The sequence below is a fragment of the Sapajus apella genome, unplaced genomic scaffold, assembly GCF_009761245.1.
Source record: "Sapajus apella isolate SASKATOON/1434 unplaced genomic scaffold, GSC_monkey_1.0 scaffold53, whole genome shotgun sequence".
NCBI classification, from domain to species: Eukaryota; Metazoa; Chordata; class Mammalia; order Primates; family Cebidae; genus Sapajus; species Sapajus apella.
Window position 1 is genome coordinate 11,545,908 of NW_022436993.1, and position 15,661 is coordinate 11,561,568.

General features: G+C 42.9%; 1 protein-coding gene across 6 annotated transcripts in view; it reads right to left on the reverse strand.

The window, feature by feature from the left end:
- PTER (phosphotriesterase related) overlaps positions 1-9,204 on the reverse strand; it is a 74,620-nt gene extending 65,416 nt beyond the window's left edge. For 2 of the 6 annotated variants that reach the window (XM_032243973.1, XM_032243972.1), the window contains exon 1: positions 9,098-9,201. The gene's annotated coding sequence lies outside the window, so the exon portion shown is untranslated. Of the gene's footprint in view, positions 1-3,471; positions 3,616-9,097 lie in introns of those variants that run through there. The other 4 variants (XM_032243970.1, XM_032243966.1, XM_032243967.1 and 1 more) reach the window with 4 other exon arrangements.
- Positions 9,205-15,661: the final 6,457 nt, after the last annotated feature.

Here is a 15,661-nt window from a genome sequence, read left to right on the forward strand (position 1 = left end):
AAAACTATCCAGGCATTAGGCATGTGCCTTCGATCTCAGCTACTTGGGAGGCTGAGGCATGAGAATTGCTTGAACGGAGGAGGCAGACCTTGCAGTTAGCCGAGATTGCAGCACTGCACTCCAGCCTGGGTGACAGAGCAACTTCATCTCAAAAAATAGTTGGGGGGGCAGGGCGCACTGCAACTCTATTTGTAAGAGCCTTCTCCCCACCCCCAAACATTCAAGATCAACTGTGGCTGCAAGTCAAAGTCTCAGTAATGTCAGTATTTGAAATAGCAAATTCTTTACCACTTACGCACTGAGCTGCTCCAAATACTTGGCACACAGTTGAAGATGCACTTTACCAAATGGTAAAGGGGCAGGCTCAAAGCAGCACAGAACCAAAAAGGAATCTATGTCAGGCCCGATGCTTATGCAGAAATGTGAGCGACACTCACAGGCCCAGGACAATGTCTAATCCTAGAAGTGGAGGCTGGAGGACTTGGATGGGCTCTGCCCATGCCAGCCCCTCAGGAGGCACTGTCCTTTGAAGAACAAGGACAGAGCATGGCTTCCTTGATGTCAGCCTGTAGGATCCTTCCTGGAACAGTGGAGAATGTTTTTAGAGAAGGTAGTGGGCAGAGGGCACTAGACACGCATGGTGTATTGGTGCGTTGGAGGCAATGGCCTCTTTGTAAGTTTCTGTGTTCACTGTCTATTAGCTTTGCGTCACAGCTAATAGACAGGCTCTGAAATCAAAGACTGAACTTAGAGAAACTGCAGCCTGAGAGCCTGGGAAATGCTAACTGGGAAAAAAGACACTGACTCATGGAAGTAATAGGCATGTCATATGCCAGAGAAGGATAAATAAAAACATGTCTCAAATAATCTACGCCAAAACTGGGGAAGATGGTCTTCCAGCTGCTCTTGGATAAGGGTTTGAACAATAATTTTCTTTTTTTCTTTTTTTTTTTTTTTTTGAGACAGAATCTCACTCATTCTCTAGCCCAGGCTGCAGTGCAGTGGCACGATCTCAACTCACTGCAACCTCTGCCTCCCAGGTTCAAGCCATTCTCCTGCCTCAGCCTCCTGAGTAGCTGGGATTACAGGCATGACCCACCATGCCCAGCCTCAGTAATACTTTTCTCCAGAGCGATTGGTAGTTAAAACCATATTCAACTCACTATTGTCTAACATAGGTATGCATACCTCATTTAATCTGTCCCTTAAATAACTATCAAATTTTGCATCACAGGAGGCCATATATTTCATCCATTTCTTCTTTAAAAAAAAACTTCTACTTAAACTTTTCAATACGGACATTTTCAAAAATTCACAAATGAGAGCATAGTATAGTGAACCCTACGCATCCATCACACAGCTTCAACAATAAATTTCCACTTAAAATAGTTTTAAAGGGAAAAGTGTTTTACAGCCCATTCAAAACCAAAAATTTTACCTATATACTCTTATATACCCATGTTACAACCCTCTAATAGTTCCAACTACCAATTTACTACAAAAGATTTTTTAAGGACTAGAAAAAACTATTACTCTATTCAGAAGGAACACTGTAAAAGCCTGTCAGAATCAAAGATAGTATGCATCATAGAATGGACAGATGTCAAACTGAGGCCTTCTGTGCCTTCACATCCCCCAATATTTCTTTGAATATAAGAGCTTTGCTAGCTAGGTGTGGTGTCTCATGCCTGAGATCCCAGCACTTTGGGAGGCCAAGGCAGGAGGATCACTTGAGCCTTGGAGTTAGAGACCAGCCTGGCAACAGAGTGAGACCCCATCCCTACAAAAAAATTTTTTTAATTAACCAGGTGTATACCTGTGCCAGGAGCCAACCCGGTCTTCTCAAGGGGCAGTGCCCTAGTGAGGATACAAGCAAGATAATAAAGTTCCCTGTAGGTCTTTCTGTCCAAAAAAACAACAACAAGAAAATTAAATGAACCAGGCACGGTGTGGAGCTCTGCAATCCCAGCTACTCAGGAGGATCGCTTTAGCCCAGAAGCTCAAGGCTGCAGTGAGCTACAATTACCACTACACTTCAGTCTGGATGACAGAGCCAGACATTGTCTCAAAAAAAAAAAAAAAGCTTTTGTAGCTTCTTAGGCTCACATCTCTCCTCAGAGACCTTTCTGTTTTCAGTCGGCAATATCGGGACAGTAATAAGACACAATATATTTAAGCAAGATGAGCAGAAAATACCACCTTACAGAAAGAGCTGAGATAGGACCACAGCATCATTTGGCTCCTTTTGCCCTTTGTGATGGTACAAGTAAGGACATTGACTAATCATAGTAAGCTTCTGATTTGGTAAGGAAATTTTGGGTAAAAATATCTGTGAGTTGTAACAGCAGATATTTGGATGTTTGTCATTCAGACTGCAAGGTACATTTGATTATGTACATTTTTTTCTTAACTGTTAGATGAACTATAGCCAACTCATTTAATAAGGTTGCTTCCCTTTTTACCTAATTACATAAATGTTTAAAATCACAAGCATTAAACTCTCCTCCAAGTAATAGTAGTTAAAAAAAAAAGTTCCTGAACCAAACAGATTCTCCAAAGATGCGTAGTCGTCACTTGGAAGGTCAAATTTAACAATCAATGAAAATAACTCCAAAAACATTGTTTCCAAACAGACCATTACTATTGTAGAGTAGCATTATGGGCTCAACTGTGTCTCCCTCAAAATCTGTGTATTGTCTCCCTAACCCTCGGCACCTTAGGATGTGGTTGTATTTGCAGATAGAGTCTTTGCAGAGGTAATTAAGTTAAAATGGGATGGTTATAGAGTAGGTCTCAATCCAATAGGACTGGTGTCTCCATAAAAGGTTAGCACACAGACATGTACAGAGAGAAAACAGCCATCTACAAGCCAAAGAGAGAGGCCTCAGGAGAGGCCATCCTGCTGACCCCTTGATCTGGGACTTCCAGCTGCCAAAACCGTGAGAAAATAAAACTGTGGTTTAGGCCACCCAGTTTGTGGTACTCTGTGAGGGCAGACCCAGCAAATAAATATAGTAAGTAACAAAGGTTATCTAATGGAAGCTACAGAAAAGGCCCTTAATTATGCCTGGGGGCTCTGAATTTTTTCTTTTTTTTTTTTTTCCCCTGAGACATAGTCTCGCTCTGTTACCTAGGCTGGAATTCAATTGCACAATCTTGGCTCGCTGCAACCTTCGCCTCCCAGATTTAAACCATTCTCCTGCCTCAATCTCCCGAGTAGCTAGAATTACAGGCGTGCACCTGGCTGATTTTTGTGTTTTTAGTAGAGACAGAGTTTTGCCATGTTGACCAAGCTGGTCTCAAACTCCTGACCTCAAGTGATCCACCCACCTTGGCCTTCCAAAGTGCTAGGATTACAGGTGTGAGACACCACGCGTGGCCTGGGGGCTCTGAATTCATAAAGAGAGAAGAAAATCTGTCAAAAGAGCTGGCCAGGCACATGAGAGACAATCTAACTATTTATTTATTTACTTATTTAATAGACATTTGATTTTTCTTCTTTTTTCTTCTTTTTTTTTTTTTTTTTTTTAAGAGAGGATGTCTATGAATGAGAAACCTTTTGTTATAAAAGTCTTATTAAGGGCCTGGCATGTTGGCTCATGCCAGTAATCCTAGCACTTTGGAAGGCTGAGGTGGGCAGATCACCTGAGGTCATGAGTTCGAGGCCAGCCTGATCAACATGATGAAACCCTGTCTCTATCAAATATACAAAAAGAAAATTAGCTGGGTGAGGTGGTGTGCACCTGTAGTTCCAGCTACTCAGGAGGCTGAGACAAGAGAATCACTTAGTGAGATGGGGCATCTCACTATGTTGTCCAGGCTGGTCTTGAACTCCTGGGCTCAAGCAATCCTCCTGCCTTGGACTCCCAAAGTGCTGGGATTACAGGCATGAGCCACCATGCCTGGCCAACCTAACCCTTTTAAACAAATTCTGATGACAATCAGATGACAGCTCAGTGTATGGACTCTGACCAAATAAATCTTTATTTCAACTATTCAATTACATGGCCAGGCTTTATCTGTCCTCCAAACTTTTAGAGAGCAAGACTGATAACATTTAACCTTTCAGGTATACAAGGAATGTAGATGAGACATGTAGACTTGGGAAGGTATAAACATGAGATAACTTTGAGAGTTTATGAAAATATTTAAAATATTTTTTAAAATCAATACACATATAATTTTGAAAACAGTAAGCCACATCAGGAAAGAAATTTTGTGGGTACACAATAAACTAAGAATTTTGTGGTCACAATGGGATTTCAGGTACACAAAAGAGCATGAAATTAACAATATTTACCAATATTCTCTTCAAAGTGCTTTTCAAACGCCAAATATTACCCAATTAAGCCACTGCAAGATAAGCAAGATAAGCTGCTATTACTTTTAACAAAAACAACTAATAATTACATTTTAACGGTTTCTGTGAAGAAAGAATTGAATGTTTACCATATACAAGTGCGCATATCCCACCCTTTTAAGGAGTAGGGAACAGGAGAAAAAAAAGAAAGGCTGATTATGTAAGTGAATTCAGTGGGGGACACAGATGACTACGAACCACAACCTGTGAAAACAGAGAATTTAATATGTAAAGCAGAGACCACCACTGGCAAAAGGCTATTTACGAATACTGCCAATACTTAACATTACAGACTGACAACAGGAGATCTTCGGTCCTGCCCTGAACAACACAATTCATCACACTAGTGCTTGGGGCAGTCATGTCCAAGCAATTTATCATCATCATATCACTTGCCTGAGTATGAGAGGGGGAGAACTTTGATTGCTAACCTCTAAGGAGACTGGATTTATAGCCAGCGTCCCTTAAGAATGCAGCACAGCTCTGCCCAAAGCACAATGCTCCCTGCTTCACTTCTGTTTAACTCAGAATAAAAGAGTGAACACATCGCCCCCAGGACATTCATAGCAAAACCTAAGTCTGATACTCTTAGATCCGAAATCAGATAGCTGGGAAATCATATTTAAAATACTCCTTGAAACTGCCTGAAAAAAAATGTATTAGTCAATGGTAAGTATGGATGATTCATTTCAAATGTCCTTCAGTGACAAAATAATTTCTGAAATGCATCCACTGATAACTGCATTTGGGAAGAATCATCTTTTCACAGCTCACCCACGAACATTCCTCTGTAGTGGAAAACTTGGAAGTGCACTGAAAATTGTTAAAAATATATAAATTGTGTTTTTCAAAGTAAAAATGAAAGCCTTGATTCCTATCCCTTCCACGCACCGAGGCTTTACGTATTTTACACTTTAACATGGTCTGCCCTTACAGAATATAATTAAACATCTAATGCCATTTTTGCCAATTTTGATTAAAATCACAAAGCGGACTGGGGTATGATGGGAACAGCACACCTGCCAACTCCCACACAGTAAAAGAAGCACAATTCACAGGACAAGCCTCTTTCAGCACCCTCCCTGATGCTCCAAAGGTGTCTGGTAAACCTGAGCCAGAAATCCCCAAAAACATGGCTTATCTGATAATATTCACTACGCAGGCTCGACCAGGCAGACCACAGTAACACATAAATCGCCAAATCTCAGGGTCTGAACACAACAAAAGTTTATTTCTAGCTCATCATATATGTCTAACACAGTATGGAAGGGGGCTCCGCTCACTGTCCTCTTTCTATGACCCGGGATGACAGCGCTGCCTCTATCTGGATGGTCACTGTGGCAGAGGGAAAGCGATTGTGACAGATCTTTCACTGGCTTTTCACACGCTTTTACCTGGAAGTGACACAGGTCACTCCACTTGTCTTTCATTGGCCAAACAAGTCACGTGGACATACCTACCTGGAAGGGGACAGGGAAATGGCTAACACAGCTCCCACACAGAGCAGGCAAAGAGGTATTTCTACTCAGTGGTTACTGTTTTGACAAAATAGGTAGAACCACAGAGCCAGTTTATGCCAAATGGAACCAGATACTTTCTTTTTCTTTTTTTTCTTTTTTTTTTTTTTTTTTAAGTAAGAGAGGACGTCTATGAATGAGAAGCCTTTTGTTATAAAAGTCTTATTAAGGGCTGGCTGTGCTGGCTCATGCCTGTAATCCCAGCACCTTGGAAGGATGAGGTGGGCAGATCATCTGAGGTCAGGAGTTCGAGACCAGCCTGATCAACAGGATGAAATCCCATCTCTACCTAAAATACAAAAAAACTTAGCTGAGCATGGTAGTGTGTGCTTGCAGTTTCAGCTGCTCGGGAGGCAGAGGCAGGAGAATCGCTTAAACCCGGGAGGTGGAGGTTGCAGTGAGCAGAGATAGCACCAGTGCACTCCAATCTGGGCAACAGAGTGAGACCTTGCCACCAAAAACAACAAAAAAAAGCTTATTAGGAAAACCTGGACCACTGAAAATACACTCGAAACAGCAGCTAAAGAAAACAGAATGAAGCCACATTTGATGTATGAAAAATATTCAACAACTATCTCAGTCAAATTCACAGGGATACTGGGCAGACTAGAGCTTGATCAGAAATTCTCAGTATTGTTACTCTATGGCTTACTGAGGCATTTAATAGATTTGACATTGGCTGGTGCCGTGGCGCATGCCTATAATCTCAACACTGGTGGGCCAAGGTGGGAGGATCACTTGAGCCCAGGAGTTCAAGACCAGCCTGGGCAATAAAACCAGAACCCCATCTCTACAAAAATAAATAAATAAATAAATATTTCAAAAAGAAGATATTTGAGGATAAACATTCCTCCTGTATTAACACTCTGGAGCACATGGAAGCAAAGGTGGACATTTACCAAGCTCCTCTCACGCGATACAGTTCATTGCTTTGTCTCTAAGCTTCAGTCCGAGAGCAGTCTCTAAAACCCTGGCATCAGGGCCACTTACTCTACTTAAAATAGTCACAGGGACCCTATGGCCAAGCCCTGGCACTGAGTACATGGGCATGTGCTTCTCCAGATTCTAAATGATCTATTTTTGTGTTCTCTTGCTCTCCGATCCTATTTGGCTCAAAATTTACTGACACTTCAAAGTGTATTAAATTGCATTCTTTTTCAGAAATGCTTCTCACTTCAGCCATATTCAGGGTATCTTCCGTTCTTCATCAAGAAGGGGAAATTTGCCCAGTGAAACTGATCTTTCAGTAAGTCCCTCCAAAATAACCAGGGTCCTGATTTTCCTCCTGTCTCACTAGCCACCCTTCTGGATGGATCCGCCCCCACTGACCTCTAAAATACATATTTATTGATTTTTCAACTGAATAAACAGACCCTTCCTGACTACCTTGTAATTTCAGCACCAAATTGGACCCAAAATAGGAAGACCCTCTCAATCTATTCTGGTTCGAGGGCTGCCCAATTAAAAAAGAAAAAAAATAGCTCAAAGTATCATTAAATGATAAAAACATAATCTTATCTTCATAAATCCATAGATTATTAGATCTATTAGAGACCTAGAGAACACTTATCTTTTCTTTTTTTTTTTTTTTTGAGACAATGTCTTGCTCTGTTGCCCAGGCTGGAGTGCAGTGATGCGACCTCAGCTCACGGCCACCTCTGCCTCCTAGGTTCAAGCAATTCTCCTGCCTCCTGCCTCAGCCTCTCCAGTAGCTGGGATTCAGGTGTACCTGCCACCACGCCCAGCTAATTTTTTGTAGAGAAAGGGTTTCACCATGTTGGCCAGGCTGGTCTCGAACTCCTGGCCTCAAGTGACCCACCCGCCTCAGCCTTTCAAAGTGCCAGGATTACAAGCCTGAATCGCTGCACGCGGCCTGAGACCACTTACCTTAATGTGTCTAGAAAAGACAGGCAGGCGTGCTCGCTTCGGCAGCACATATACTAAAACTGGAAAACACAGGCAGGCCAGGCGCAGTGTCTCGTGCCTGTAATCCTAGCACTTTGGGAGGCCCAGGCAGGCAGATGCTTGAGCCCAGGAGTTTGACATCAGCCTGGGCAAAATGGCAAAATCCCGTCTCTACCAAAAATACAAAAAATAAAACAGAAAATAAAAACTAGCCAGGCTTGGTGGTGTGCATCTGTAGGAGGCTGAGCTGGGAGGATCATTTGAACCGGGGAAGTGAAGGTTGCGGTGAGCTGTGATGGCACCACTGCACTCCAGCGTGGGTGACAGAGTGAGCCCCAGTCTTTAAAAAAAAAAAAAAAAAAAAAAGCAAAAGAAAAGCAACTTGTTGAAAGTCACTGAGCTGGAACCAGAATTCGAATTAGGTTCTACTCATTCTGGGTTCAAAGTTATTTAAATCGGCAACCCCTCTTACTGCCTGTGTAAGAGTATACCTTTAGTTCCCACTGACTTGTGATGTGCAAAGAATGAGGTGGTCTAAGAGGGTAACAGCACAGGCTGTGGAGTCAGAAAGACTCCACCTCTAAACTTTCTTTCCATCTCTAAACTTTCCAGCAGTGTGGCTTAGCTTTTCTGTACCTTAGCTTTGTCGGTATCACGAGATTCCTTCACAGAGCTGCAGAGTGGATTAAGTGAGAAGTGCACAGGACTCAGACATATGACCCCTGGTGATTAGCTTTCACTAACTGTAAAAAATATAGACCTGTACCCCCAGCACTTTAGGAGGCAGATTGAGCCCAGGAGCTCGAAAGCAGTCTCTACAAAAAATACAAAAAGTAGCCGGGCATGGTGGCACATGCCTGTAGTCGCAGCTATTCGGGAGGCTGCGGCAGGAGGTTCGCCTGAGCCCAGGAGGTCGAGGCTGCAGTGAGTTGTGATCCTGCCAAATGTACTCCTGCCTCGGTAGCAAAGCGAGAACCCCGAATTTAAAAAAAAAAAAAAAAAAATTAAAGGAAAGGAGATTTAGCAGGGAACAACCGCCCTCACCCAGCACAGCTACCCGACGACGCCCCCGGGCACTGCCCTGAGCCACAGGTAGCTGGCGCCGCACGGGACCGGCGCTCTCGGCAACTTCCCTCAAGCACTTGGGGAGAGGCGGCAGGGCCTCAGCGCCAGCGGCTGGAAAATCCTTCCTTCCCGCAGGAATCTCGCGAGGAACTCTGCAGCGAGCCCCGGCCGCAAGGAACCCGCCGTCGGGCGCAACTCTTCCTGCTGGGCCCGCAGCTCCACCTCCCGCTCCGACTCCTAGGCGCCTTACCTCGGGTCACAACGCGCCGCCTTCTACCCTGGGACCTTCCGCCAGGCCAACTTCTGGGGCCTTTTCCGCCTTCCCTGTTCCCGCCCACTTCGCCCTCCCCTCTGGTCTTCTCCCTACCCCCGTCCCGAGGCCACGCCCACACTGACTCCTGGGACACGCCCCGTGGGCGCTTGCCACGCCCCATCTCTTCCTAGGCCACGCTCTTCAAATCCTCTCCACGCCCCACCTGGTCCCGGGCCACGCCCCGCAGGTCTCTGCCCAGCCACGCCCGCCTGCAGGCGCTGTCTTTGACTGTTCACTAGTTTGGCTGAATGGAAAAAAATTCAGGGCACCTAACCCGAATGGAAAAAATTTGAGATCTACCCCAAAGGGAAAGAAAACTGTTGCATTTCCCCCAGGTTCCAATTCTCCATAGAACAGCCTGGAACAAGGGAACTTTCCGTAGCGGGCCCTGGTACTTGCTGTGGCTGAAATAAACTTAGTGTGTGTGAGTCTGCTGGCAAAACATGATGCTTGGAGCAGCTGCCACAATAGTCATACCTTTAGGTATTGCAGGGGCCAAGGACAAACCTCTCCTTCATCCTACGAAGGTTTGCTGAAAATCAACTGACAAAAGGCAGTTTCATAGTAGAAAAGGCATACAAACATACTTGATCATAGCTTTATGTAATCCAGGAGCCTTCAGAATGAAAACCCGAAGACGCCGGGAAACGGTCCATTTTCATGCTTAGGTTCAAAAAAATATGGACCACCGTGTATTCAGTTGGTGGAAAAGTCATTGTGGTTTTTAATGGCAAAAATTGCAATTACTTCTGCACCAATCTAATAGATACTATGATTGGACCAAATGGGTCTGATCGAATGCTAATTGAGTGAGTGAGCAAACTCTGTTTAGATTATTTTTGGCTTTTCTGTACAGTGTTCCGTCCTTCTGGGTATAAGGCAGGACCCTTTCTGGAATGGGGGTCTTATGACCTACAGTCAAACAAAGCAGGCCAGAGAATTTCTTTAAGGCCAGTTTTGACACAGAAAGGCCGGGGACGAGTAGAGTCATTCTTTAGGTTTTATACTTGGCTTTGGGGATATGGGATTCTGGCTTTTGTGAATCACCTTGGAAAAGAGGGATTCCAGTTTCTAGAATGAAGGACCAGTGGCAGGAGAGCATGAGGCTAGAGAGAGCTGCTTCTAAGGCCTTCATTTTGGGGTACTGTTTTCTGAACCCCAACAATATCACAGTGTAATCAATTATTATTATTATTATTATTATTTTGAAATGGCTCTGTTGCCCAGGCTGGAGTACAGTGGTGCAGTCATAGCTCACTGCAGCCTTGAACTCCTTGGGCTCGAGGGATCCTCCTGCCTCAGCCTCCTGAGCAGCTGGGACTACAGGTGTGCACTACCACACTCAGCTAATATTTGTATTTTTTGTAAGGATGGAGGTCTCGCTATGTTGCCCAGCCTGGTCTCAAACGCCTGAGCTCAAAGGATCCTCCCACCTCAGCCTCCCAAAGTCTTGGGATAATAGAGTCAAGTCAATTAATTTTATCCTGAATTCTGAGAAAAAAAGCAAATAGGTATACAGATGGGCAGACGCTACAGATGTCATTTCAGAGGAAAATAGAGATTTAATACTAATACTAGATGGTGTTTATCGGGGCCAACTCTGCCAGGTTTTGTAATGAGTGTATGTTATTTTGTTTACATTTTTAAGCAACCTATTTATGTTTTTGAGCTATTTCCCTCCAATTACAGACAAGAAAACAGAGGTAGACAAGTGCCTTGTTCAAAGATAGGCCTAGAGACCCAGACTAGTTGATAGTAGTCACTACACTACACCTTCTTAGTAGAGAATGGGGAACTTTTTGTTGTTGTTGTTGTTGTTTGTTTCTTTGTTTGTTTTGAAGTGGAGGCTAGCTCTGTCACCCAGGTTGGAGCGCAGTGGCCCAATCTCGGCTCACTGCAACCTCCATCTCCTGGGTTCAAGCGATTCTCCTGCCTCAGTCTCCTGAGTAGCTGGCACTACAGGCATGCACCACCATGCTCAGCTAATTTTTTGTATTTTTAGTAGAGACAAGGTTACGCCATGTTGGCCAGGTTGGTCTTGAACTCCTGATCTCAAGTGATCCACCCGCCTTGACCTCCCAAAGTGCTGGGATTACAGGCGTGAGCCACCGTACCAGACGAGAATGGGGCACTTTGATACGAGATTAATAGAAATGAATTAATTCATTTAAATTAGAACAAAAGGGGGAGAAAAGGATATGCAGGTCTTGTTTTCTGGTTTTTTGTTTGTTTGTTTTTAAGGGTAAAAGTACAAGAATTTATTTAGCAAAGGGGTTTGTTGATAAGGGACAGTCAGGGAGAAGATATTGAGGAAAAAATTGGTTCTTAAGGAGGGTGGCTGGATAAATCCTAGGAATAGAGAAAGGAAAAAAATAGGGCCCAAGAGTGGGAGAGACAAGAATAAATGTAGCGGTTAAGAATTGCAGAGGCATGAGTGCTGGGAGAGTTGGATATTAGTAGCAATGACTGGGGTTCACACTGAGATTCTATAATGAGGCGATGGATCCAGGGAGGCTTCTAGAGTGATTTCAGTGCTGGCTCCCACTTCGTGTGTGCTACAAGCACGGAGCCATATAAATGTGTACCTGACAGAGGGTATTAAAGAGAGGCTTGAAAGTCCATTATTTATAATGGTATGTATTTTAGTAGTCCATGCTGCCAGATGTTAAATTATACACAAGGTCCTTGTTAAAAAATGACTTCAGGCCGGGTGCGGTATCTCATGCCTGTAGTCCCAGCACTTTGGGAGGCCAAGGCAGGCAGATCACTTGAGGCCAGGAATTGGAGACCAGACTGGCCAACATGGTAAGACCCCATCTCTACTAAAAATACAAAAATTAGCCAGGTATGGTGGTGAATGCCTGTAGTCCCAGCCACCAGGGAAGCTGAGGCATGAGAATTGCTTCAACCTGGGAGATGGAGATTGCAGTGAACCAAGATCACACCACTGAACTCAAGCCTAAGTGACAGAGAGCAATCCTGCTATCTCGAGAAAAAAAAATGACTTCAGTTTTTAGGGAAGTTACTAAATTCTCCACTGCCCACATTAAATCCACTGAGCAAGATTTGTGATGGATTTCATATGCAGGCTCTTATTTCTGTGGCTTTACCTAAAAGATAGTGGTGAAGAGATTTTATTTCTCTTTTGAAAGAAGCAGCTACAAAGAAACTTCAAATTAATCACAGGAGATTTATTTCAGGAATTTTCTCAAATTATTGTGAACAGGTGCCGAGGCCAGGTGTTGTGGCTCATGCCTGTAATCCCAACACTTTGGAGACCAAGGCTGGCGGATCACTTGAGGCCAGGAGTTTGAGACCAGCCTGGCCAACATGGTGAAAACCCTTTTCCATTAAAAAATAATTAGCTGAGCATAGTGGCATGCGCCGGTGGTCTCAGCTACTCAGGAAGCTGAGGCAGGAGAATCGTTTGAACTGGGAGGTGGAAGTTGCAGTGAGCCAAGATTGCATAGTGCTACTGCACTCCAGCCTGGGCGGTAGATAAAGATTTCATCTCAAAAAAGCAAAAACAAAAACAAGCACAAACAAAGAACAGTAGAGAAAATCAAGTAAATCCAATGCACAAGAACGGAAAACTCTTCAGCATATAGCATCTGTGAACACACTGTAATCCTATTTCACTAAGCACTATCATTAGTTAGGCACCAGATGCTATTGTATCTTTTAGAAAGTGAAATAAACATTCTTCACTACTGGCCTTAAAAACTACCAGCCTTGGGATAGGCGGACAAGAACAGGTGAAAAGGGTTCTTTATGATGTTCTGCTGTAAAACATGATAATCTGGCATCAAGCTGTGCCCAAATTCATTTTTCAGTCTTTCTTCCTAGAGAAGTTTAACTTGGAAATAATTTTTGAAACCGAGAATATCAATGTACTGTCATATGTTTGTGATGAAATAGCAAAGTTGAAAATCACATTAAGAAACCGAGAGTTTCCAAATCAATCTCTCAGTTAAAGGTTTAGTTCAAATGCACTCTCATTTTTACAGTACTTGCTTCTCACTTTCATAGTATCTTTGAATTTTGACAGTACCTGTACCCAGAACACTAAATTGGCAAAAAGAATGAAATCAAAGTGAAACATCCAAAGCCCCTGCTGTTTGCGTTAAACTTCTAGAAAGCACCCAGATTTTCATCACCCTAGTTAGTTGTTTTAAATATTTAAACAAAAGTAGTCTATAGGAACAATCTGCAGAGGACAAAATATGAAATAATCCTGATCATTATCAGATAAGCAGCAAAAAAAAAAAAAAGCAGGACCTATGATGTCAATTCTATCAATGATGTTGCTGTTAGGTTTTAATTGTTAATTGGAAGTTGAAATGTGCAGTGCTGCAGAGATTTTCTTGCCTTGAGTCATGGTGTGATAAGCCATTCCTATCATTTATAGGAAATCTATTAGATACTAATGTCACAAGACTCACGAGAGACCCAGAATAAAACTTTCGACACACATTTTTTTTTTTTTTCTCTTTTAGACAGAGTCTCCCTCTGTCTCCCAGGCTGGAGTGCAGTGGTGTGATCTCACTGCAACTTCCGCCTCCCAAGTTCAAGCAATTCTTCTGCCTTAGCTTCCTGAGTAGCTGGGACTACAGGCGCATGCCACCATGCCTGGCTAATTTTTATATTTTTAGTAGAGACGGAGTTTCACCATATTGGCCAGGCTGGTCTTGTGATCCGCCCACGCCAGCCTCCCAAAGTGCTGGGTTTACAGGCGTGAGCCACCGGGTCCTGGCTTTCTATTTTTTGCTATCAAATTCCTATTATCTGTACCCCCAAGAACATACAACTAACTGTTCAGTATATTTTATGACTTCACTTAGAAACAAAGGAAAGGTGAAATTAAAATCATTCTAGATCTTAAAGAGCCACATTGAGAACACATAACCCCCCAACTGAGTGAACCTTTCATCCGAGACTATGTCTTCATCAATAAGTTTTTACAACCCTTTTGTAGAAGCCAATTACAAGTTTGTCTTAAAAAGTATTTCGACTTGGCCAGGTGTGGTGGTTCACACCTGTAATGCCAGCACGTTGGGAGGTCGAGGTGGGCGAATCACCAGGTCAAGAGATGGAGACCATCCTGCTGGCCAACATGGTGAGACCTCGCCCCTATTAAAAAAAAAAAAATACAAAAATCATCTGGCCGTAGGGCACACACCTGTAGTCCCAGCTATTCGGGAGTCTGAGGCAGGAGAATTGCTTAAACCTGGGAGGTGGACATTACAGTGAGCTGAGATCACGCCACTGAACTCCAGCCTGGTGACAGAGCAAGACTGTCTTAAAAAAAAAAAAAAAAAAGACTTTATAACAGCTATGGGTTACAGGGAGGCAATTCCTAAAAAAAAAAAAAAATTCATTATAGAATTTCCATGTGATCCAGCAAATCCACTTTTTGGTGGAATTCCACCCAAGAAGTAAAATCAGAAGCTTGAACAATCGTTTATAGCGTTATTCACAGTAGCCAAAATGTGAAAGCAAACCAAGGTCCAATAGATGAGTAGACAAACAAAACATGGCATATAGGCACGATGGAATATTATTTAACCTTAAAAAAGAATAAAATTCTGATAATGCGGAAGCTTAGGTGAACCTGGAAGGCATTATGTGAAATAAGCCAGACACAGAGCCATGTATTATTTCACTTCTATGCGATACCTTGAGTGGTACATTTATAGAGACAGGGGAATAGTGGTTACTAGGGGCGAGGGAAGGAGAAAGTGAGGGGCTGGTATCAGTTTTCGATGATAAAAAAGTTCTGGAGAGCAGTGTGGACACTTTTACAACAATGTGAATGTACCCATATTGAACTGTACTTAAAAATGGTTAAAATCAAAAATCCAAAAAATGAAAGGTTCAAATAGTAAATTTTATGTTGTGTATATTTTGTTACAATAAAAAATATTTGACTTTAGACGGCTGTGAAGATAATCAGCAATCACTCGAATTAGAAAACCTATTACTTGAACTAATATTTGCTAGCATTAAAGAAAGGTTCAGAATTTTAAATTATATCACCATACTTATAAAAAAAGCCTGTTAATCAAATTACCTTGTTGATATATATATATACATATATATCCGCTGTTCTCTAGAAATTTTATCATCTCAAATTGACAACCGCTCCTCTGTTGATATATATGCATCAACAAGATGATTCGATTAACAAGTTTTCTTAATAAGTTATATATATGATGTGTATATATATATATATATATTCGCTACAGAGTCTCATTCTGTCAACCAGGCTGAAGTACAGGGCATGATCTCAGCTCACTGCAACTTCTGCCTCCTGGGTTCAAGCAATTCTCCTGCCTCAGCCTCCTGAGTAGCTGGGATTACAGGCGTACACCACCATGCCCAGCTAATTTTTGTGTTTTTAGTAGAGACAGGGTTTCACCATGTTGGCCAGGCTGGTCTTGAACTCCGGGCCTCAAGTGATTCACCCATCTTGCTCTCCCAAAGTGCTGGGATTATAGGTGT